Genomic DNA, 26,160 nt, shown 5'->3' on the forward strand with positions numbered 1-26,160 from the left:
CCCCTCCCCGTAAGATGCTTACCCCCTCCCAGTAAGATGCTTACCCCCTCCCAGTAAGATGCTTACCCCCTCCCAGTAAGATGCGGACACCCTCCCAGTAAGATGCTTACCCCCACCCCGTAAGATGCTTACCCCCTCCCAGTAAGATGCTTACCCCCTCCCAGTAAGATGCTTACACCCTCCCAGTAAGATGCTTACCCCCTCCCAGTAAGATGCTTACCCCCTCCCCGTAAGATGCTTACCCCCTCCCAGTAAGATGCTTACACCCTCCCAGTAAGATGCTTACCCCCTCCCCGTAAGATGCTTACCCCCTCCCCGTTACGGTTTCGGTTTTGTGTTGTGGACGGGGAGGACTTACGCATCTTACTGGGAGGGGGTAAGCATCTTACTGGGAGGGGGTAAGCATCTTACGGGGAGGGGGTAAGCATCTTACTGGGAGGGGGTAAGCATCTTACTGGGAGGGGGTAAGCATCTTACTGGGAGGGTGTAAGCATCTTACTGGGAGGGGGTAAGCATCTTACTGGGACTGACTTGTATCACAGGTGACCTGCCTGGGACTGACTTGTACCACAGGTGACCTGGCTGGGACTGACTTGTATCACAGGTGACCTGCCTGGGACTGACTTGTATCACAGGTGACCTGGCTGGGACTGACTTGTATCACAGGTGACCTGGCTGGGACTGACTTGTATCACAGGGTGACCTGCCTGGGACTGACTTGTATCACAGGTGACCTGGCTGGGACTGACTTGTATCCACAGGTGACCTGCCTGGGACTGACTGTATCACAGGTGACCTGGCTGGGACTGACTTGTATCACAGGTGACTGCCTGGACTGACTTGTATCACGGGTCGACCTGGCTGGTTTCTCACTCCATATCAGCAGAAACGACAAGATTAACCACTAAGAAAGCATCAGACAAGAACATGAGGCAGTGAGCAATTCAGTGGGATGAAGTTATACGATGTTGTGATTTGTTCTTGTGTGTGTGACGGGGGGGGGGGGGGGGGTGTTTGTGTGGGTGGGTGTTGTACCTCAATAAGTGTAAGGGTGTGTTCGTGAACGTCTCCAGAGTCAGATCACGACTCACATGGTGTGATAGTACATGTGTTGCCTCTAATCTGCAGCACGGTTGCTTTGCTCTGTCATTATCTTGTCATCATAAGCTATCATGTCTCCTGTCCTCCCTCCTTTGTTCTGCTCTTCACCAAATACCAATGTTTTCCAGCATTATCCATTTTCAACATTCATAGCATCAAAGAGGCATTTGCTGTGTGTGGGTGTGTGTGGTGTGTGTGTGTGTGTGTGTGTGTGTGTGTGTGTGTGTGTGCGTGCGTGCGTGCGTGCGTGCGTGCGTGCGTGTGCGCGTGTGCGCGTGTGCGTGTGTGTGTGTGTGTGTGTGCGTGCGCGTGTGCGTGTGTGTGTGTGTGTATGTGTGTGTGTGTGCTTGTGAACAATCATAGCCCCAGTCAGTCAACAGGAGAGAAGAGGCAGAGAGGAGGGATGTGACAGCACTTATTCTTGGTAACTGCGTGTTTCTACAGTAGGAGGGGGGATCCTTGTTCTGGGCAGCTGTCTCTGTCATTGTTATAGACTGAACTCCAGTGTGGCGGATGGAAGGAGCACCAGAGTCGAAACCCTTATTATTGTTTCTGACAACCATGGCAGCCTACTTCCTTTTAGGACAGGAATAATGCACATTTGAGAGTGGCACAGGACCTGCACACAGAGGAAGACATCAAAGAAAACATCTGCCACAAACTGTTTGATGCTCTTAGATTGTGCTTGTGACACAACACTTAGACGATGCACACACACAAAAACACACACACACACACACACACATCCCTGAGCTCAGGCCTGTAGACCCAGAGGCCACAGTTCACAACCCTCACCACCGTCTGCTAGAACAACACATTCATCACTGTCCCATATAAGGACAGTGAGAAGGAGAGAGGGAAGGAGAGAGAGCAGGAGGGAGGGGATAGAGGGAGAGGGGTATGTTGTTAGAGAGTGGGGGAGAAAAAGGGGAGAAAAAGTGAGGCAAGAGGGATGTGAGAGAGTTAAGCAGAGTGACGGGAGACAAAATGGAGAGAGAGAAAGCAAGAGAGAAAGGAGCAGAGGGAGAGAGAGGGACTTGGAGAAAGAGAGAAGGGAGCAGAGGGAGGGAGGGGGACTTGGAGAAATAGAGAAGGGAGCAGAGGGAGGGAGGGGGACTTGGAGAAAGAGAGAAGGGAGCAGAGGGAGGGAGGGGGGACTTGAGAAAGAGAGAAGGGAGCAGAGGGAGGGAGGGGGACTTGGAGAAAGAGAGAAGGGAGCAGAGGGAGAAAGAGGGACTTGGAGAAAGAGAGAAGGGAGCAGAGGGAGGGAGAGGGGGACTTGGAGAAAGAGAGAAGGGAGCAGAGGGAGGGAGGGGGACTTGGAGAAAGAGAGAAGGGAGCAGAGGGAGGGGGACTTGGAGAAAGAGAGAAGGGAGCAGAGGGAGGGAGGGGGACTTGTGAAAGAGAGAACGGAGCAGAGGGAGGGAGGGGGACTTGGAGAAAGAGAGAAGGGAGCAGAGGGAGGGAGGGGGGACTTGGAGAAAGAGAGAAAGGAGCAGAGGGAGGGAGGGGGGGACTTGGAGAAAGAGAGAAAGGGAGCAGAGGGAGAAGTAGGGGGACTTGGACGAAGCGAGAAAGGAAGCATGGAATAGATACTGTACACGTGTGAATGTAACTCAAATCAAATCAAATTGATTTATATAGCCCTTCGTACATCAGCTGATATCTCAAAGTGCTGTACAGAAACCCAGCCTAAAACCCCAAACAGCAAGCAATGCAGGTGTAGAAGCATGGTGGCTAGGAAAAACTCCCTAGAAAGGCCAAAACCTACTAACTAAAGACACACCCACAACACAACACACAGCCGTGCTGTTAACAAGCTCAGTAAAGCTAGATCATATTCAGACTGCTGGGAATAAGAGAGAGAAAGAGAAAGAGAAAGAGAAAGAGAAAGAGAAAGAGAAAGAGAAAGAGAAAGAGAAGAGAAAGAGAAATTGAGAAATTGAGAAATTGAGAAATTGAGAAATTGAGAAATGGGAGTCAGAAAAAGAACAAGAAAAGATAGTAGAAAGGTTTGACAGAAAAAAGCTGAGAAAAAAAGAGGAGAAGAGAGAAAGATTGAGAAGAAGAGAGAAGAGAAAGATTGAGAAGAAAGAGAGAGAGAGAGAAAGATTGAGAAGAAAGAGAGAGAGAGAAAGATTGAGAAGAAAGAGAGAGAGAGAAAGATTGAGAAGAAAGAGAGAGAGAGAAAGATTGAGAAGAAAAGAGAGCGAGAAAGATTGAGAAGAAAAGAGAGAGAGAAAGATTGAGAAGAAAAGAGAGAGAGAAAGATTGAGAAGAAAGAGAGAGAGAGAGAAGATTGAGAAGAAAGAGAGAGAGAGAAAGATTGAGAAGAAGAGAGAGAGAGAAAGATTGAGAAGAAAGAGAGAGAGAGAAAGATTGAGAAGAAAGAGAGAGAGAGAAAGATTGAGAAGAAAGAGAGAGAGAGAAAGATTGAGAAGAAAAGAGAGAGAGAAAGATTGAGAAGAAAGAGAGAGAGAGAAAGATTGAGAAGAAAAGAAAGAGAGAGAAAGATTGAGAAGAAAAGAGAGAGAGAGAAAGATTGAGAAGAAATAGAGAGAGAGAAAGATTGAGAAGAAAATAGAGAAAGAGAAAGATTGAGAAGAAAAGAGAGAGAGAGAAGATTGAGAAGAAAGAGAGAGAGAGAAAGATTGAGAAGAAAGAGAGAGAGAGAAAGATTGAGAAGAAGAGAGAGAGAAAGATTGAGAAGAAAAAGAGAGAGAGAGAAAGATTGAGAAGAAGAGAGAGAGAGAAAGATTGAGAGAAAAGAGAGAGAGAGAAAGATTGAGAAGAAAAGAGAGAGAGAGAAAGATTGAGAAGAAAAGAGAGAGAGAGAAAGATTGAGAAGAAAGAGAGAGAGAGAAAGATTGAGAAGAAAGAGAGAGAGAAAGATTGAGAAGAAAGAGAGAGAGAGAAAGATTGAGAAGAAGAGAGGAGAGAGAAAGATTGAGAAGAAAGAGAGAGAGAGAAAGATTGAGAAGAAAGAGAGAGAGAGAGATGAGAAGAAAAGAGAGAGAGAGAAGATTGAGAAGAAAAGAGAGAGAGAGAAAGATTGAGAGAAAGCAGAGAGAGGAGAAAGATTGAGAAGAAAGAGAGAGAGGAAAGATTGAGAAGAAAGAGAGAGAGAGAAAGATTGAGAAGAAGAGAGAGAGAGAAGATTTGAGAAGAAAGAGAGAGAAGAGAAAGATTGAGACGAAGAGAGAGAGAGAAAGATTGAGAAGAAAGAGAGAGAGAGAAAGATTGAGAAGAAGAGAGAGAGAGAAAGATTGAGAAGAAAGACAGAGAGAGAAAGATTGAGAAGAAAGAGAGAGAGAGAAAGATGAGAAGAAGAGAGAGAGAGAAGATTGAGAAGAAAGAGAGAGAGAGGAAGATTGAGAAGAAAAAGAAAGAGAGAGAAAGATTGAGAGAAAAGAGAGAGAGAGAAAGATTGAGAAGAAAGAGAGAGAGAGAGAAAGATTGAGAAGAAAAGAGAGAAAGAGAAAGATTGAGAAGAAAAGAGAGAGAGAGAAAGATTGAGAAGAAAGAGAGAGAGAGAAAGATTGAGAAAGAGAGAGAAAGATTAGAAGAAAAGAGAGAGAAAGATTGAGAAGAAAGAGAGAGAGAGAAAGATTGAGAAGAAAGAGAGAGAGAGAAAGATTGAGAAGAAAAGAGAGAGAGAGAAAGATTGAGAAGAAAGAGAGAGAGAGAAAGATTGAGAAGAAAAGAGAGAGAGAGAAAGATTGAGAAGAAAAGAGAGAGAGAGAAAGATTGAGAAAAGAGAGAGAGAGAAGATGAGAAGAAAGAGAGAAGATTGAGAAGAAAAGAGAGAGAGAGAAAGATTGAGAAGAAAGCGAGAGAGAGAAAGATTTGAGAAGAAAAGAGAGAGAGAGAAAGATTGAGAAGAAAAGAGAGAGAGAGAAAGATTGAGAGAAAAGAGGAGAGAGAGAAAGATTGAGAAGAAGAGAGAGAGAGAAAGATTGAGAAGAAAAGGAGAGAGAGAAAGATTGAGAAGAAAAGAGAGAGAGAGAAAGATTGAGAAGAAGAGAGAGAGAAAGATTGAGAAGAAAAGAGAGAGAGAGAAAGATTGAGAAGAAAGAGAGAGAGAGAAAGATTGAGAAGAAAGATGAGAGAGATAAAGATTTGAGAAGAAAAGAGAGAGAGAGAAAGATTGAGAAGAAAGAGAGAGAGAGAAAGATTGAGAAGAAAGAGAGAGAGAGAAAGATTGAGAAGAAAAGAAAGAGAGAGAAAGATTGAGAAGAAAAGAGAGAGAGAGAAAGATTGAGAAGAAAGAGAGAGAGAGAAAGATTGAGAAGAAAGAGAGAAAGAGAAAGATTGAGAAGAAAAGAGAGAGAGAGAAAGATTGAGAGAAGAGAGAGAGAGAAAGATTGAGAAGAAAGAGAGAGAGAGAAAGATTGGAGAAGAAAGATGAGAGAGAGAGAAAGATTGAGAAGAAAAGAGGAGAGAGAAAGATTGAGAAGAAAGAAAGAGAGAGAAAGATTGGAGAAGAAAAGAGAGAGAGAGAAAGATTGAGAAGAAAAGAGAGAGAGAGAAAGATTGAGAAGAAAGAGAGAGAGAGAAAGATTGAGAAGAAAGAGAGAGAGAGAAAGATTGAGAAGAAAGAGAGAGAGAAAGATTGAGAAGAAAGAGAGAGAGAGAAAGATTGAGAAGAAGAGAGAGAGAGAAAGATTGAGAAGAAAGGAGAGAGAGAAAAGATTGAGAAGAAAGAGAGAGAGAGAAAGATTGAGAAGAAAAGAGAGAGAGAGAAAGATTGAGAAGAAAAGAGAGAGAGAGAAAGATTGAGAAGAAAGAGAGAGAGAGAAAGATTGAGAAGAAAGATGAGATGAGAGAAAGATTGAGAAGAAAAGAGAGAGAGAGAAGATTGAGAAGAAAAGAGAGAGAGAGAAAGATTGAAGAAAAGAGAGAGAGAGAAAGATTTGAGAAGAAAAGAGAGAGAGAGAAAGATTGAGAAGAAAAGAGAGAGAGAGAAAGATTGAGAAGAAAGAGAGGAGAGAGAAAGATTGAGAAGAAAGAGAGAGAGAGAAAGATTGAGAAGAAGAGAGAGAGAAAGATTGAGAAGAAAGAGAGAGTGGGAAAAGGGGGCAGAGGAACAAGGAGAAGCTGATCTCAACCCTGCTGTCTTCAAATGAATGCGTCTTTCAATTCGATGATCATTATCATACTCATTAGATTATCCTTATTAGCATAATAACCACAGATGCAACCATATTTGACCAACTTATCGCAGTATCACCACTTTCCTTCCATCCTTTCCCCTGCTTTCCTCTCACCATTTCCATCCATCTGTATGTTTCCATGTCAACCCTTCAGTGCTCATCTGAAGGAGCCAGATTAGAAATATGGCAGCTGCTGCCCTAAACCCACTGGAAGTCTATGTAATGATTACTATCAAAGTACCTTCAGATACAACACCATAATGATTACTATCAAAGTACCTTCAGATATGCAAACAAGGAATTGGATTAAATCACTGTATTACTCAGAGGTACACAACTCCAGTCCCAGAGGCCCCCAGTCCTGCTGGTTTCCCGGCTCAACAAGGGTAAGTGCTGAGGGGCATCTCAGTGGTCTCAGTCCCCTCCCATCCCTCCCTGTCTCTGCACTGATCTAAAGGGACTGGACAGGTGAGACATAATGGAGTCTGTTTGTACCTGCCCACTTCTTTCACAATCAGAGCAAATGAAGGAGACGAGGAGAGAAAGCTACTGAGACGCTTACGGTGATGACCATGAACACTTAGAGTCAATGACTCTCAATCCTTTCTGTCCTCACCTCCTTTCCTTATGATCCCTGTTTTACTTTTACCTCTGATGTTCTCACAGATCAGTAGTTATAAAGGTAGAGCAAGAGGTGGACAGAAATCCAGCTCAGACCACTAAGTCGCTGTCTAAATTTAAATTCCAAATCCAGTGGAACTCACCCATAGAGGAACAGTGTAAAGTGATCCCCCTCTCCCCACCGGCACTGGGAAGATTAGTTCCTAACCCATGCTGAGCCATGGGCCCAGGTAGAGCCAGCCACACTATTCTAAATCAATGAAAATGTCCCCCAAATCACTTTGTTATATAAGCAGGGTGTTCACCATATAAACAGAGGAAGTAAAGACAGCATGCATGTAGTTCTAGTGCCCTCTCTTGACTAAACGGGTAAAGACAGCATGCATGTAGTTCTAGTGCCCTCTCTTGACTAAACGGGTAAAGACAGCATGCATGTAGTTCTAGTGCACTCTCTTGACTAAACGGGTAAAGACAGCATGCATGTAGTTCTAGTGCCCTCTCTTGACTAAACATGTAAAGACAGCATGCATGTAGTTCTAGTGCCCTCTCTTGACTAAACGGGTAAAGACAGCATGCATGTAGTTCTAGTGCACTCTCTTGACTAAACATGTAAAGACAGCATGCATGTAGTTCTAGTGCCCTCTCTTGACTAAACGGGTAAAGACAGCATGCATGTAGTTCTAGTGCACTCTCTTGACTAAACGGGTAAAGACAGCATGCATGTAGTTCTAGTGCCCTCTCTTGACTAAACGGGTAAAGACAGCATGCATGTAGTTCTAGTGCACTCTCTTGACTAAACGGGTAAAGACAGCATGCATGTAGTTCTAGTGCCCTCTCTTGACTAAACGGGTAAAGACAGCATGCATGTAGTTCTAGTGCCCTCTCTTGACTAAACGGGTAAAGACAGCATGCATGTAGTTCTAGTGCACTCTCTTGACTAAACGGGTAAAGACAGCATGCATGTAGTTCTAGTGCCCTCTCTTGACTAAACGGGTAAAGACAGCATGCATGTAGTTCTAGTGCCCTCTCTTGACTAAATGGGTAAAGACAGCATGCATGTAGTTCTAGTGCACTCTCTTGACTAAACATGTAAAGACAGCATGCATGTAGTTCTAGTGCCCTCTCTTGACTAAACGGGTAAAGACAGCATGCATGTAGTTCTAGTGCCCTCTCTTGACTAAACGGGTAAAGACAGCATGCATGTAGTTCTAGTGCACTCTCTTGACTAAACATGTAAAGACAGCATGCATGTAGTTCTAGTGCCCTCTCTTGACTAAACGGGTAAAGACAGCATGCATGTAGTTCTAGTGCACTCTCTTGACTAAACATGTAAAGACAGCATGCATGTAGTTCTAGTGCCCTCTCTTGACTAAACGGGTAAAGACAGCATGCATGTAGTTCTAGTGCACTCTCTTGACTAAACGGGTAAAGACAGCATGCATGTAGTTCTAGTGCCCTCTCTTGACTAAACGGGTAAAGACAGCATGCATGTAGTTCTAGTGCACTCTCTTGACTAAACGGGTAAAGACAGCATGCATGTAGTTCTAGTGCCCTCTCTTGACTAAACGGGTAAAGACAGCATGCATGTAGTTCTAGTGCCCTCTCTTGACTAAACGGGTAAAGACAGCATGCATGTAGTTCTAGTGCACTCTCTTGACTAAACGGGTAAAGACAGCATGCATGTAGTTCTAGTGCCCTCTCTTGACTAAACGGGTAAAGACAGCATGCATGTAGTTCTAGTGCCCTCTCTTGACTAAATGGGTAAAGACAGCATGCATGTAGTTCTAGTGCCCTCTCTTGACTAAACGGGGTGGCGGTATCATGGTGAGTACATGAAAGACAACAGCCTCTTGGAAACGGCAGGAGTTAAGAGGGTCACGTTCTTAAGAAGGGAGCTCTTGTTTTTGTAGCTTTTTATGTATATATATATATATACATATCTTAAGAGGTACAGCTTCAATGAACTTTTCAATCTCGCAGATGAGAAGAACAAGGACAGTCAATGACTCATCGCTCCATCGCAGCAAACAAGCACGTCTCTCTCTCTCTCTCTCTCTCTCTCTCTCTCTCTCTCTCTCTCTCTCTCTCTCTCTCTCTCTCTCTCTCTCTCTCTCTCTCTCTCTCTCTCTCTCTCTCTCTCTCTCTCTCTCTCTCTCTCTCTCTCTCTCTCTCTCTCTCTCTCTCTCTCTCTCTCTCTCTCTCTCTCTCTCTCTCTCTCTCAATTCAAAATGTAAGGGGCTTTCTTGGCATGGGAAATCAACAATAAAAATGAACAGTAAACGTTACATTCACAAAAGTTCCAAAGGAATAGAGACATAGCAAATGTCATATCATGTACAGTGCCTTGCGAAAGTATTCGGCCCCCTTGAACTTTGCGACCTTTTGCCACATTTCAGGCTTCAAACATAAAGATATAAAACTGTATTTTTTGTGTGAAGAATCAACAACAAGTGGGACACAATCATGAAGTGGAACGACATTTATTGGATATTTCAAACTTTTTTAACAAATCGAAAAATTGGGCGTGCAAAATTATTCAGCCCCTTTACTTTCAGTGCAGCAAACTCTCTCCAGAAGTTCAGTGAGGATCTCTGAATGATCCAATATTGACCTAAATGACTAATGATGATAAATACAATCCACCTGTGTGTAATCAAGTCTCCGTATAAATGCACCTGCGCTGTGATAGTCTCAGAGGTCCGTTAAAAGCGCAGAGAGCATCATGAAGAACAAGGAACACACCAGGCAGGTCCGAGATACTGTTGTGAAGAAGTTTAAAGCCGGATTTGGATACAAAAAGATTTCCCAAGCTTTAAACATCCCAAGGAGCACTGTGCAAGCGATAATATTGAAATGGAAGGAGTATTAGACCACTGCAAATCTACCAAGACCTGGCCGTCCCTCTAAACTTTCAGCTCATACAAGGAGAAGACTGATCAGAGATGCAACCAAGAGGCCCATGATCACTCTGGATGAACTGCAGAGATCTACAGCTGAGGTGGGAGACTCTGTCCATAGGACAACAATCAGTCGTATATTGCACAAATCTGGCCTTTATGGAAGAGTGGCAAGAAGAAAGCCATTTCTTAAAGATATCCATAAAAAGTGCTGTTTAAAGTTTGCTACAAGCCACCTGGGAGACACACCAAACATGTGGAAGAAGGGGCTCTGGTCAGATGAAACCAAAATTGAACTTTTTGGCAACAATGCAAAACGTTATGTTTGGCGTAAAAGCAACACAGCTCGTCACCCTGAACACACCATCCCCACTGTCAAACACGGTGGTGGCAGCATCATGGTTTGGGCCTGCTTTTCTTCAGCAGGGACAGGGAAGATGGTTCAAATTGATGGGAAGATGGATGGAGCCAAATACAGGACCATTCTGGAAGAAAACCTGATGGAGTCTGCAAAAGACCTGAGACTGGGAGGGAGATTTGTCTTCCAACAAGACAATGATCCAAAACATAAAGCAACATCTACAATGGAATGGTTCAAAAATAAACATATCCAGGTGTTAGAATGGCCAAGTCAAAGTCCAGACCTGAATCCAATCGAGAATCTGTGGAAAGAACTGAAAACTGCTGTTCACAAATGCTCTCCATCCAACCTCACTGAGCTCAAGCTGTTTTGCAAGGAGGAATGGGAAACATTTTCAGTTTCTCGATGTGCAAAACTGATAGAGACATACCCCAAGCGACTTACAGCTGTAATCGCAGCAAAAGGTGGCGCTACAAAGTATTAACTTAAAAGTTTGAAATATCCAATAAATGTCGTTCCACTTCATGATTGTGTCCCACTTGTTGTTGATTCTTCACAAAAAAATACAGTTTTATATCTATATGTTGAAGCCTGAAATGTGGCAAAAGGTCGCAAAGTTCAAGGGGGTCGAATACTTTCGCAAGGCACTGTATATATACAGTGTTGTAACGATGAGCAAATAGTTCAAGTACAAAAGGGAAAATAAATTAACATAAATATGAGTTGTATTTACAATGGTGTTTGTTCTTCACTGGTTGTCCTGTTGTAATGATGTGTAAATAGTTTTCAAATTTTCCCAGAAGTGGTTGGATTCACATCAGAAAGTGCTGTTCCTTCTTTTTCCGTATAGTGTATTTCATTATTGTTTTAGTGATTCAACATAGTGAAGGCGTAGACTCAGGTTTTCTGGATCTCTATGATTTTAAATGGATAGGTTTCTCAATTTCTTTCTTAGGTTTTTGCATTCTTCATCTAACCATTTGTCATTGTTGTTCATTTTCTTAGGTTTCCTGCTTAACCTTTTTTGATAGGGAAGCTGAGAGGTGAAGAATACTGTTTAGATTTTCTACTGCCAAGTTTACACCTTCACTATTACAGTGAAACATTTTACCCAGGAAATTGTCTAGAAGGGATTGAATTTGTTGTTGCCTAATTGTTTTTTGGTAGATTTACACACTACTTTCCTTCTATCCATAGCATTTCTTAATATAATTCAGTTCCTTTGGCTTTGATGCATCGTGATTGAGTATTGCTCTGTTCAAGTAGACTGTGATTTGGCTGTGGTCTGATAAGGGTGTCAGTGGGCTGACTGTGAACGCTCTGAGAGACACTGGGTTGAGGTCAGTGATAAAGTAGTCTACAGTACTACTGCCAAGAGATGAGCTATAGGTGTACCTACCATAGGAGTCCCCTCGAATACTATCATTGACTATGTACATACCCAGCATCCGACAGAGCTGCAGGAGTTGTGACTATTTTCATGGTTATGTTGTCAAAGTTGTGTCTAGGGGGGCATATGGGGGAGGGAATGCTGTCACCTCCAGGTAGGTGTTTGTCTCCCTGTGTGCTGAGGGTGTCAGGTTCTTGTCCAGTTCTGGCATTTAGGTTGCCACAGACAAGTGCATGTCCCTGAGCCTTGGAATTGTTTATCTCCCACTCTATGATGGAGAAGTTGTCATGTTAATGTATGGGGATTCTATTGTAGGGATATACCAGTTGAAGTCGGAGGTTTACATACACTTAGGTTGGAGTCATTAAAACCAGTTATTCAACCACTCCACAAATTTCTTGTTAACAAAGTATAGTTTTGGCAAGCAGGTTAGGACATCTACTTTGTGCATGACACAGGTAATTTTTCCAATAATTGTTTACAGACAGATTATTTAACTTATAATTCACACTATCACAATTCCAGTGGGTCAGAAGTTTACATACACTAAGTTGACTGTGCCTTTAAACAGCTTGGAAAGTTCCAGAAAATGATGTTCTGGCTTTAGACGCCTCGGATAGGCTAATTGACATCATTTGAGTGAATTGGAGGTGTACCTGTGGATGTATTTCAAGGCATACCTTCAAATTCAGTTCCTCTTTGCTTGGCATCATGGGAAAATAAAAAGAAATCAGCCAAGACCTCAGAAAATGAGGATATAACAGAACTGATATTGCAGGCGAAAACCTACTGTTTTTCCTGAAAGCTCTCTGTTCCATTGCCTGCCTTCGCTCCATTTATCAACCAGATTCCTTTTCCTATGGCTTCCACATCGTGTCATTGTATGGCTGGGTGCCAGCAGCGTTTCGCATGCGCAACAGCTTGGAGCAGACATTTCTTTCTGTCTCCTATTGAAGAAGGTACAGTCCGGTTGAAATATTATCGATTATATATTGTAAAAACAACCTGAGGATTGATTATAAAAAACATTTGACATGTTTCTACGAACTTTACGGATACTATTTGGAATTTTCGTCCAGCTCGAGCCTGTGGATTTTTGAACATAACGCGCCAACCCAATGGAGGTATTTTGGATATAAAAATAATCTTTATGAAACAAAAGGAACATTTATTGTGTAACTGGGAGTCTCGTGAGTGCAAACATCCAAAGATCATCAAAGGTAAGCGATTAATTTTATTGCTTTTCTGACTTTCGTGACCAATCTACTTGGCTGCTAGCTGTTTGTAATGTTTTGTCTGCTGAGAGAGATGTCCTTACATAAACGCTTGGTATGATTTCACCCAAAAGCTTTTTTGAAATCTAACACGCCAGGTGGATTAACAACAAGCTAAACTGTGTTTTGCTATATTGCACTTGTGATTTCATGAAAATTAAATATTTTTTTTGTAATTTAATTTGAATTTGGCGCTCTGCAATTCAGCGGATGTTGACGAAAATGATCCCGCTAACGGGATGGGTGCATCAAGAAGTTAAACAATTCAAAGGCAATGCTACCAAATACTAATTGAGTGTGTGTAAACTTCTGACCCACTGGGAATGTGATGAAAGAAATATAAGCTGAACTAAATCATTCTCTCCACTATTATTCTGACATTTCACATTCTTAAAATAAAGTGGTGATCCTAACTGACCTAAGGCAGAGATTATTTACTAGGATTAAATGTCAGGAATTGTGAAAAACTGAGTTTAAATGTATTTGGCTAAGGTGTATGTAAACTTCCGACTTCAAGTGTAGGAGACACACAAGGACATTTTTCTCTGTTGAGATCATTTCTAGCCAGATGTAAAATGTTCCTGTTTTGACTAATTTAATAAAGTTGGTTAGGTCTGCACTATACCAAAGTAGTCGGTCCCATAAAGCGCCGCACAATTGGCCCAACGTCGTCCAGGTTTGGCCGGCATAGGCCGTCATTGTAAATAAGAATTTGGTTTAGACTAACTTGCCTAGTTATATAAAGGTTAAATAAAAAATAGAAACCTTCCCTGTTTCACACCTGGTGGTTTGGTGGATGGCTCTCTCCAGCTCTGTGAATGTATCTCTCTCAGTGATGGAGGAGCAGTGCAGTTGTGGGACCTGGGTGTGTTCAGTGCTGGGTGGGTGACGATCCTCGTCTGCAGGACAGTTTGAAGAGGTGTGTTCAGACTCACTCAGGATGGGGGAGTCATCACAGAGAGAGATCTTTTCCTCCAGTGCTCTGTCTTTTATTCTGTAAAAGTCTTGCTAGAACTGCATGAGGATGCCCTGCACCATTACTGTCCCAGACTTGTACACGTTGACAGAGGTTGTTTCAATTTCCTCAGTGTCTAGTATTGTGAGTTTCCACTCTGGGCCAATACCCTCTCTCTTGGCGTAGGGGTAGTGTTCTCTTATAGTACTGTGCCATGCCAGGGGATGGTCTGTGTGGACAATTAAGTTACATATGGGGCAGCAGGGTAGCCTAGTGGTTAGAGCAACATGTGTGTGTAACTAAGAGAGAGTGTGTGTGTGTATGTGCAACTACGAGAGAGAGTGTGTGTGTATGTGTGTGTGTGTAACTAAGAGAGAGTGAATACTTCCGGCGCCGACAGAGATGGCCGCCTCGCTTCGCGTTCCTAGGAAACTATGCAGTTTTTTGTTTTTTTACGTGTTATTTCTTACATTGGTACCCCAGGTCATCTTAGGTTTCATTACATACAGTCGAGAAGAACTACTGAACATAAGAGCAGCGTAAACTCACCATCAGTACGACCAAGAATATGACTTTCGCGAAGCGGATCCTGTGTTCCGTCTTTCACCCAGGACAACGGAATGCATCCCAGCCGGCGACCCCAAAAAACGACTTCGAAAAAGGGGAAAACGAACCGGTCTTCTGGTCAGACTCCGGAGACGGGCACATCGTGCACCACTCCCTAGCATTCTCCTCGCCAATGTCCAGTCTCTTGACAACAAGGTTGATGAAATCCGAGCAAGGGTAGCATTCCAGAAGGACATCAGAGACTGTAACGTTCTTTGCTTCAAGGAAACATGGCTCACTGGAGAGACGCTATCGGAGACGGTGCAGCCAGCTGGTTTCTCCACAAATCGCGCCGACAGAAACAAACATCTTACTGGTAAGAAGAGGGGCGGGGGCGTATGCTTTATGGTTAACGTGACGTGGTGTGGCCACAACAACATACAGGAACTCAAGTCCTTCTGTTCACCTGATTTAGAATTCCTCACAACCAAATGTAGACCGCATTATCTACCAAGGGAATTCTCTTCGATTATAATCACAGCCGTATATATTCCCCCCCAAGCAGACACATCGATGGCTCTGAATGAACTTTATTTGACTCTTTGCATACTGGAATCCATATATCCGGAGGCTGCATTCATTGTAGCTTGCGATTTTAACAAGGCTAATCTGAAAACAAGACTCCCTCAATTTTATCAGCATATCGATTGCGCAACCAGGGCTGGAAAAACCTTGGATCATTGCTATTCCAACTTCCGCGATGCATATAAGGCCCTGCCCCGCCCTCCTTTCGGAAAAGCTGACCATGACTCCATTTTGTTGATCCCTGCCTACAGACAGAAACTAAAACAAGAAGCTCCCGCGCTGAGGTCTGTTCAACGCTGGTCCGACCAATCTGATTCCACACTCCAAGACTGCTTCCATCACGTGGACTGGGATATGTTTCCGTATTGCGTCAGACAACAACATTGACGAATACGCTGATTCGGTGAGCGAGTTCATTAGAACGTGCGTTGAAGATGTCGTTCCCATAGCAACGATTAAAACATTCCCAAACCAGAAACCGTGGATTGATGGCAGCATTCGCGTGAAACTGAAAGCGCGAACCACTGCTTTTAATCAGGGCAAGGTGACTGGAAACATGACCGAATACAAACAGTGTAACTATTTTCTCCGCAAGGCAATCAAACAAGCTAAGCGTCAGTATAGAGACAAAGTAGAATCTCAATTCAACGGCTCAGACACAAGAGGTATGTGGCAGGGTCTACAGTTTACAAAAAGAAAACCAGCACCGTCACGGACCAGGATGTCTTGCTCCCAGGCAGACTAAATAACTTTTTTGCCCGCTTTGAGGACAATACAGTGCCACTGCCCGCAACTAAAACATGCGGACTCTCCTTCACTGCAGCCGACGTGAGGAAAACATTTAAACGTGTCAACCCTCGCAAGGCTGCAGGCCCAGACGGCATCCCCAGCCGGGCCCTCAGAGCATGCTCAGACCAGCTGGCTGGTGTGTTTACGGACATATTCAATCAATCCCTATCCCAGTCTGTTGTTCCCACATGCTTCAAGAGGGCCACCATTGTTCCTGTTCCCAAGAAAGCTAAGGTAACTGAGCTAAACGACTACCGCCCCGTAGCACTCACTTCCGTCATCATGAAGTGCTTTGAGAGACTAGTCAAGGACCATATCACCTCCACCCTACCTGACACCCTAGACCCACTCCAATTTGCTTACCGCCCAAATAGGTCCACAGACGATGCAATCTCAACCACACTGCACACTGCCCTAACCCATCTGGACAAGAGGAATACCTATGTGAGAATGCTGTTCATCGACTACAGCTCGGCATTTAACACCATAGTGCCCTCCAAGCTCGTCATCAAGCTCAAGACCCTGGGTCTCGACCCCGCCCTGTGCAACTGGGTACTGGACTTCCTGACGGGCCGCCCCCAGGTGGTGAGGGTAGGTAACAACATCTCCACCCCGCTGATTCTCAACACTGGGGCCCCACAAGGGTGCGTTCTGAGCCCTCTCCTGTACTCCCTGTTCACCCACGACTGCGTGGCCACGCACGCCTCCAACTCAATCATCAAGTTTGCGGATGACACAACAGTGGTAGGCTTGATTACCAACAACGACGAGACGGCCTACAGGGAGGAGGTGAGGGCCCTCGGAGTGTGGTGTCAGGAAAATAACCTCACACTCAACGTCAACAAAACTAAGGAGATGATTGTGGACTTCAGGAAACAGCAGAGGGAACACCCCCCTATCCACATCGATGGAACAGTAGTGGAGAGGGTAGTAAGTTTTAAGTTCCTCGGCGTACACATCACAGACAAACTGAATTGGTCCACCCACACAGACAGCATCGTGAAGAAGGCGCAGCAGCGCCTCTTCAACCTCAGGAGGCTGAAGAAATTTGGCTTGTCACCAAAAGCACTCACAAACTTCTACAGATGCACAATCGAGAGCATCCTTTCGGGCTGTATCACCGCCTGGTACGGCAACTGCTCCGCCCACAACCGTAAGGCTCTCCAGAGGGTAGTGAGGTCTGCACAACGCATCACCGGGGGCAAACTACCTGCCCTCCAGGACACCTACACCACCCAATGTCACAGGAAGGCCATAAAGATGATCAAGGACAACAACCACCCGAGCCACTGCCTGTTCACCCCATTATCATTCAGAAGGCGAGGTCAGTACAGGTGCATCAAAGCTGGGACCGAGAGACTGAAAAACAGCTTCTATCTCAAGGCCATCAGACTATTAAACAGCCACCACTAACATTGAGTGGCTGCTGCCAACACACTGACTCAACTCCAGCCACTTTAATAATGGGAATTGATGGGAAATGATGTCAAATATATCACTAGCCACTTTAAACAATGCTACCTAATATAATGTTTACATACCCTACATTATTCATCTCATATGTATACGTATATACTGTACTCTATATCATCTACTGCATCCTTATATAATACATGTATCACTAGCCACTTTAACTATGCCACTTTGTTTACATACTCATCTCATATGTATATACTGTACTCAATACCATCTACTGTATCTTGCCTATGCCGCTCTGTACCATCACTCATTCATATATCTTTATGTACATATTCTTTATCCCCTTACACTTGTGTCTATAAGGTAGTAGTTTTGGAATTGTTAGCTAGATTACTTGTTGGTTATTACTGAATTGTCGGATCTAGAAGCACAAGCATTTCGCTACACTCGCACTAACATCTGCTAACCATGTGTATGTGACAAATAAAATTTGATTTGATTTGATTTGAAGGGACTTGTAACCGGAAGGTTGCAAGTTCAAACCCCCGAGCCGACAAGGTACAAATCTGTCGTTCTGCCCCTGAACAGGCAGTTAACCCACTGTTCCTAGACCAGTTAACCCACTGTTCCTAGACCAGTTAACCCACTGTTCCTAGACCAGTTAACCCACTGTTCCTAGACCAGTTAACCCACTGTTCCTAGACCAGTTAACCCACTGTTCCTAGACCAGTTAACCCACTGTTCCTAGACCAGTTAACCCACTGTTCCTAGACCAGTTAACCCACTGTTCCTAGACCAGTTAACCCACTGTTCCTAGACCAGTTAACCCACTGTTCCTAGACCAGTTAACCCACTGTTCCTAGACCAGTTAACCCACTGTTCCTAGGCCGTCATTGAAAATAAGAATTTGTTCTGAACTGACTGGTTAAATAAAGTAAAATAAAAACCTCATGTTCCCTTCTTTGTAGCAGTCAGTAAATAGTGTCTTCATTGGAGCGTTATTTTGAATATCCATGGGGTTAAATAAGGTCCTGCACCATATTGTAATGACCTCTGGACAGGGATAAGCCTAATTGGGGCTTCAAAGGCCTCTGCATTTGGGTGGGGGGGCTGTGAAAGTCTCCTGCCATTGTTGGGCTCAAGACTTTTCACACATCTGACTTCACACTTCAGTGCTTATTTAACCTTTATTTAACTAGGCATGTCAGTTATTAAGAACACATTCTTACTTACAATGACAGCCTACACAGGCCAACACTTAACCCAGACGACGCTGGACCAATTGTGCGCCGCCCTATGGGACTCCCAATTACGGCCATTTGTGATACAGCCTGGAATCGAACCAGGGTCTGTAGTGATACCTCTGCACTGAGATGCAGTGCCTTAGACTGCTGCACCACTCTGGAGTGCTAATTGAAGGTCCCGCCAGGTCTGCTCTGTCCTAGCAGCTTGGTAGCTTAGTATACTGGCATCGCCGGGATGACAGGCGGCTCTGGCAGCTCCTGGCTCACTGACGTCTCTGGCAGCTCCTGGCTGATTGACGGCTCTGGCAGCTCCTGGCTGACTGACGGCTCTGGCAGCTCCTGGCTGACTGACGGCTCAGGACAGACTGGCGGCTCTGGCAGCTCAGGACAGACTGCCGCCTCTGGCAGCTCAGGACAGGCGGGAGCACCTGTAGGAAGAAGATGGAGAGACAGCCTGGTGCGGGGGGCTGCCACCGAAGGGCTGGTGTGTGGAGGTGGCACCGGATAGACCGGACCGTGCACGCGCACTGGAGCTCTTGAGCACCGAGCCTGCCCACCTTACCTGGTTGAATGCTCCCCGTAGCCAGGCCAGTGCGGCGAGGTGGAATAGCCCGCACTGGGCTGTGCTGGCAAACCGGGGACACCATGCATAAGGCTGGTGCCATGTACACCGGCCCGAGGAGATGCGCTGGAGACCAGATGCGCTGAGCCAGCTTCATGGCACCTGGCTCGATGCCCACTCTAGCCCGGCCAATACGAGGTGCTGCAATGGATAGCACTGGGCTATGCCTGCGCACTGGGGACACCGTGAGCCTCACGGCATAATACGGTGCCTGCCCGGTCCCTCTCGCTCTCTGGTAAGCACGGAGAGTTGGCTCAGGTCTCCTACCTGACTTAGCCACACTCCCCGTGTGCCTCCCCCAATAAATTTTTGGGGCTGCCTCTCGGGCTTCCAACCGCACTGCCGTGCTGCCTCCTCATACCACCGCCTCTCAGCTTTCGCTGCCTCCAGCTCAGCCTTGGGGCGGTGATATTCTCCAGCCTGTGCCCAGGGTCCCTTGCCGTCCAGAATCTCCTCCCATGTCCAGGAGTCCTGCCATTCCGGCCGCTGCTGCTGCTGCCCGTTACCACGCTGCTTGGTCCTTTGGTGGTGGGTGTTTCTGTAATGCTTGTTTTCTGGGGAAGGAGAGGAGGACCAAGGTCCAGCGTTGTAAGTATTCATATTATTTCATGAAATATGCAACACTAGACAAAACAAACAGTCCTGAAAGGTGAAACAAAAACACTAAACAGGAAACAACCACCCACAAAACACAATGGAAAACAGGCTACCTAAATATGGTTCTCAATCAGGGACAATGATTGACAGCTGCCTCTGATTGAGAACCATACCAGGCCAAACACAGAAAAAGCAAATCATAGACAACAAATATAAAAACAGAGACATCCCACCCAACTCAAGCCCTGACCACACTAAAACAGAGACATCCCACCCAACTCAAGCCCTGACCACACTAAAACAGAGACATCCCACCCAACTCAAGCCCTGACCACACTAAAACATAGACATCCCACCCAACTCAAGCCCTGACCACACTAAAACAGAGACATCCCACCCAACTCAAGCCCTGACCACACTAAAACAGAGACATCCCACCCAACTCAAGCCCTGACCACACTAAAACAGAGACATCCCACCCAACTCAAGCCCTGACCACACTAAAACAGAGACATCCCACCCAACTCAAGCCCTGACCACACTAAAACAGAGACATCCCACCCAACTCAAGCCCTGACCACACTAAAACAGAGACATCCCACCCAACTCAAGCCCTGACCACACTAAAACAGAGACATCCCACCCAACTCAAGCCCTGACCACACTAAAACATAGACATCCCACCCAACTCAAGCCCTGACCACACTAAAACAGAGACATCCCACCCAACTCAAGCCCTGACCACACTAAAACAGAGACATCCCACCCAACTCAAGCCCTGACCACACTAAAACAGAGACATCCCACCCAACTCAAGCCCTGACCACACTAAACAGAGACATCCCACCCAACTCAAGCCCTGACCACACTAAAACAGAGACATCCCACCCAACTCAAGCCCTGACCACACTAAAACAGAGACATCCCACCCAACTCAAGCCCTGACCACACTAAAACAGAGACATAACAAAGGAACTAAGGTCAGAACGTGACGAAATAAGCGAACAAAAAAACACAATCGTCTGGGGACATGTAAAACGTCTGCCATCTTCTCCGGCGCCATCTAATAGTTCCTTCAGGTCATGTTGACCAAAATCAAGATTTTAGGTCTGGAATTGTGATTTGGATTGCAGGTTTTAATGTTGAGGCTAGTATCCTGTATAAGTCCTACATTTATCAAAATGAATGAATGAATGAATGAATGAATGAATGAATGAATGTATGTATGTATGTATGTATGTATGTATGTATGTATGTATGTATGTATGTATGTATGTACGTACGTATGTATGTATGTACGTACGTACGTATGTATGTATGTACGTACGTACGTATGTATGTATGTACGTACGTATGTATGTACGTACGTACGTACGTATGTATGTACGTATGTACGTACGTCATTACATTACATTACATTACATTAATGTTATGTAATTGTCTGTCTGTCTTTCCCTCTTTCCCTCCCTCTCTCCCTCCCTCTTTCTCTCCCTCTTTCTCTCCCTCCCATGATAATTGTGTTGTCTTTGTTCTGTTGTGACAGTTTTCTGCTCAGTGACTGATGAATATAAGACAGTGAAGCTGTAGATGAGATGTCACTCTGAGTGCTACAAATAAACCATTGTTGATTGATCAGTGGTGATGAAGAATTACACACACACACACACACATTGATGTGGCTAGCCATGCAAGTGATTGGAATGAAAGTCATATTAGGTCCCTAGGATACTACTCTGTCTGCGGACACACACACTAAGACACACACACACACACTTAGACACACACACTTAGACACACAAAAACAATAATATACTGTAGCCCACCCCAGAGAATGTCTATTCCCTGCAGTATTCATGAAAAGCACACTGTAGTCAAGGTGATGATAAGTAAATAAAAAATCAGTAATAAGCTAAGTTAATGGGAAACATTCAGGTCACACACACACACACACACACACACACTTTAAACAAACAAACAATGAGTGTCAGTTGAAGGCTGAAGTTTTGGTCATGTTTGAGAGTGCTCTTCTCTCATCTCTGACTGAGTCGGAGAAGAAGAGGAGACGAATGCCAACTGCTAACTTGGCGCCGGAAATCAATTACACTGACTCATCCATCCCACACTGACTGAATGGCATTGGCTGACTGGATACCTGGGAGTCGACACATTCTAGAATGAGAAAGAAAAAGCGGTCTAGTTTACAAAACTGTAGGGATTAACTAAAGATCTTGTAACAGCCCGTGGAAGGTGAAACATGTTGTTGTGGCTGAAGCTTGAGCCACAGATATCTTTCCCACAAGTCTCCTCTTCTACCCTTTCGTTGGAGCTGGATGACTCAAACGGAAGTCTCTTGAAAAGGAAAGTCGAAAATGTGTTTTTCAGAATGTGCACAGGCGTTCTAGGACGTGTGTGTGTGTGTGTGTGTGTGTTTCTACTTTCATCTGCTTAAGCCATTAGCAGGCAGAAGATCTTCTCCTGTATCTCTCTCATCTGGTGGTCTCTGGTGACAGCTTTTAGTCTGTCCCAGTGTCCTCACACTGCAGGGGCCGTGGAATGCACCCTCCTTAGGGGGACTTGTGGCTCGGTGGTGACATTCAGACAGATGTCAGCAAGAAAGAGAGAGAGAGAGAGGCAGAGAGAGGCAGAGAGAGGCAGAGAGAGAGAGAGAGAGGACATCATAGTGGGGATGTGAGGTAGTAATGCAGGTCCATTAACAACCAGAGACAGGCACAATGCCATAACATTCAGTCACACTGACATTGATTGATGGGGAAATATCCACTTGTATTTTCCTTCTTTCTGTTTCTCCCATGTAGCAGGTATTATAACAGACTGACCTTGTAACAGACAGACATTGTAACAGACAGACCTTGTAACAGACAGACCTTGTAACAGACAGACCTTGTAACAGACAGACCTTGTAAGAGACAGACCTTTTAAGAGACAGACCTTGTAAGAGACAGACCTTGTAACAGACCTTGTAAGAGACAGACCTTGTAGCAGACCTTGTAAGAGACAGACCTTGTAACAGACAGACATTGTAACAGACAGACCTTGTAACAGACAGACCTTGTAACAGACAGACCTTGTAACAGACAGACATTGTAACAGACAGACCTTGTAACAGACAGACATTGTAACAGACAGACCTTGTAACAGACTGTGGTCCTGCTAAGCCCCCAGCCATTCAGACCAATAGAAAACACTCCCTTAGTCTCACAGATTATTTTCATTGCAGTTTGAAAATAACTAAGCCATTTAGTTATAAAGTCGACTTCAAACTCGCTTTCATTTTGTGTGTGTGTGTGTGTGTGTGTGTGCCCACTTATGTGTGTATCAAGGGGGTAACAATTTCCACACATTGCTCTGTGCAGAATCTTCAATCGTTTCTTGTTTTCCTCCTCTCTCTCCATCTGTTTTCCCATCTGAGACGGTGTTCAGCCAACGAGGATCTGTGAAGAGACACACCAGTAAAGACTTCTGTAGGACCAGACACATAGAGGTTTAACCAGTCACAGACGCCTTGGGTACTATATATGCCACCTTTCTGCTTGCCTCAGGACAGCTCTACCAGACAAGGACCATCCCAACACAGCTCTACCAGACACATAGATGTTTAACCAGTCACAGTCGCCTTGGGTACTATATCTGCCACCTTTCTGCTTGCCTCAGGACAGCTCTACCAGACCAGGACCATCACAACACAGCTCTACCAGACCCAACTCGCCTCAGGACAGCTCTACCAGACCAGGACCATCACAACACAGCTCTACCAGACCAGGACCATCACAACACAGCTCTACCAGACCAGGACCATCACAACACAGCTCTACCAGACCAGGCCCACCTCAACTCAGCCAAGCTCTACACAGCACAGACCACTACCATAGGGTCTGGTAAAACACTGTCCAACAGGGTAGTGAACCACATGATGCAGTCCACACCATGTATAATTTACATCATCAGCCTACATATGCTGAGGTAACCTCTGGTAAAACACACCTAAAATTCTCAGAGATGCACCAACTACTGCATCTAATAATACTGGACTAGACAGACATTTTAATTCACACATACAGTAACACACACAAACTTTCAAAATAAACACATACAATGCAATCGGAAAGTATTCAGACTCCTTAACTTTGTCCATAAACGTTACAGCCTTATTCTAAAATGTATTAAATTGTTGTTTTCCCCCTCATCAATCTACACACACAGTACCCCATAATGACATCACAATATCCCATAATGACATCACAGTACCCCATAATGACATCACAATACCCCATAATGACATCACAATACCCCATAATGACATCACAGTACCCCATAATGACATCACAATACCCATAATGACATCACAATACCCCATAATGACATCACAGTACCCCATAATGACATCACAATATCCCATAATGACATCACAGTACCCCATAATGACATCACAATACCCCATAATGACATCACAATACCCCATAATGACATCACAGTACCCCATAATGACATCACAATATCCCATAATGACATCACAGTACCCCATAATGACATCACAATACCCCATAATGACATCACAATACCCCATAATGACATCACAATACCCCATAATGACATCACAGTACCCCATAATGACATCACAATACCCCATAATGACATCACAATACCCCATAATGACATCACAGTACCCCATAATGACATCACAATACCCCATAATGACATCACAGTACCCCATAATGACATCACAATACCCCATAATGACATCACAATACCCCATAATGACATCACAATACCCCATAATGACATCACAGTACCCCATAATGACATCACAATACCCCATAATGACATCACAATACCCCATAATGACATCACAATACCCCATAATGACATCACAATACCCCATAATGACATCACAATACCCCATAATGACATCACAATACCCCATAATGACATCACAATACCCCATAATGACATCACAATACCCCATAATGACATCACAATACCCCATAATGACATCACAATACCCCATAACGGCAAAACAAAAACCGTTTTCAAGAGACATGTTGTCATGGAGACAGTGATACTCCGTGTCCCTCAGGCTATAGAGAAAGTTTACTACCATCAATCAAACATAAACCGTTGAAATGGAGCAGGGACTCTACTAAATCATATCTCATAAAGGTGGAATCATAATTCGGCATAAACAACTGTAGCGCTGAATTAAATGAGAAACCACATTTGGCTCAAACTTAACAAAAAAAGGTACAATCTGTTGTGACAATTATGTATACATATGTTCAGTTTATGACCCTCCTTCAGATTCATCATAATTATGATGATCTGTTTTTTTGACAATCTCCATGCGGAGATGATTCAATATCAGGCAGAGAGGGTAAAGTGCTTCTTTGTGGAGATTCCAATGCGAGAACAGGTTCTGTGCCTGACTACACTGATGCGGGAGTCCTTGTACACTGTACAAGGAAGGATGTGTACATATTTAAACACGGCTCCTTGTACAGTAGCCCTCTTGTAAATAATAGAGACAGTCCATTTTGATCCGAATGTGCAAACTGTTCCAAAAAATCAGCACGGAAGATGGATCCTTTTCAATATGCTAGTGGACGATAAACACATTTGTCTCATTAATCTACAGTATACGGTCCAAATAATGATGATCCACACCTGCACACCCTGATCAGTTTCACCTGTCCTTGTTACTGTCTCCACCCCCTCTAGGTGACGCATGTTATCCCTGGTGTATATATCCCTGTTTCCTGTCTGTCTGTGCCAGTTCATCTTGTATGTTCTAAGTCAACCAGCGTGTTTTTTCCTGTGCTCCTGCCTTTTCTATTCTCTTTTGCTAGTCCTCCCGGATTTAACCCTTGTCTGTTTTCTGGACTCTCTACCCGCCTGCCTGACCATTCTGCCTGCCCTGACCTCGAGCCTGCCTGACCATTCTGCCTGCCCTGACCTCGAGCCTGCCTGACCATTCTGCCTGCCCTGACCTCGAGCCTGCCTGACCATTCTGCCTGCCCTGACCTCGAGCCTGCCTGACCATTCTGCCTGCCCTGACCTCGAGCCTGCCTGACCATTCTGCCTGCCCTGACCTCGAGCCTGCCTGACCATTCTGCCTGCCCTGACCTCGAGCCTGCCTGACTATTCTGCCTGCCCTGACCTCGAGCCTGCCTGACCATTCTGCCTGCCCTGACCTCGAGCCTGCCTGACCATTCTGCCTGCCCTGACCTCGAGCCTGCCTGACCATTCTGCCTGCCCTGACTTCGAGCCTGCCTGACCATTCTGCCTGCCCTGACCTCGAGCCTGCCTGACCATTCTGCCTGCCCTGACCTCGAGCCTGCCTGACCATTCTACCTGCCCTGACCTCGAGCCTGCCTGACCATTCTACCTGCCCTGACCTCGAGCCTGCCTGACCATTCTGCCTGCCCTGACCTCGAGCCTGCCTTACCATTCTACCTGCCCTGACCTCGAGCCTGCCTGACCATTCTGCCTGCCCTGACCTCGAGCCTGCCTGACCATTCTGCCTGCCCTGACCTCGAGCCTGCCTGACCATTCTGCCTGCCCTGACCTCGAGCCTGCCTGACCATTCTGCCT

The sequence above is a fragment of the Oncorhynchus kisutch genome, linkage group LG18, assembly GCF_002021735.2.
Source record: "Oncorhynchus kisutch isolate 150728-3 linkage group LG18, Okis_V2, whole genome shotgun sequence".
NCBI lineage: Eukaryota > Metazoa > Chordata > Actinopteri > Salmoniformes > Salmonidae > Oncorhynchus > Oncorhynchus kisutch.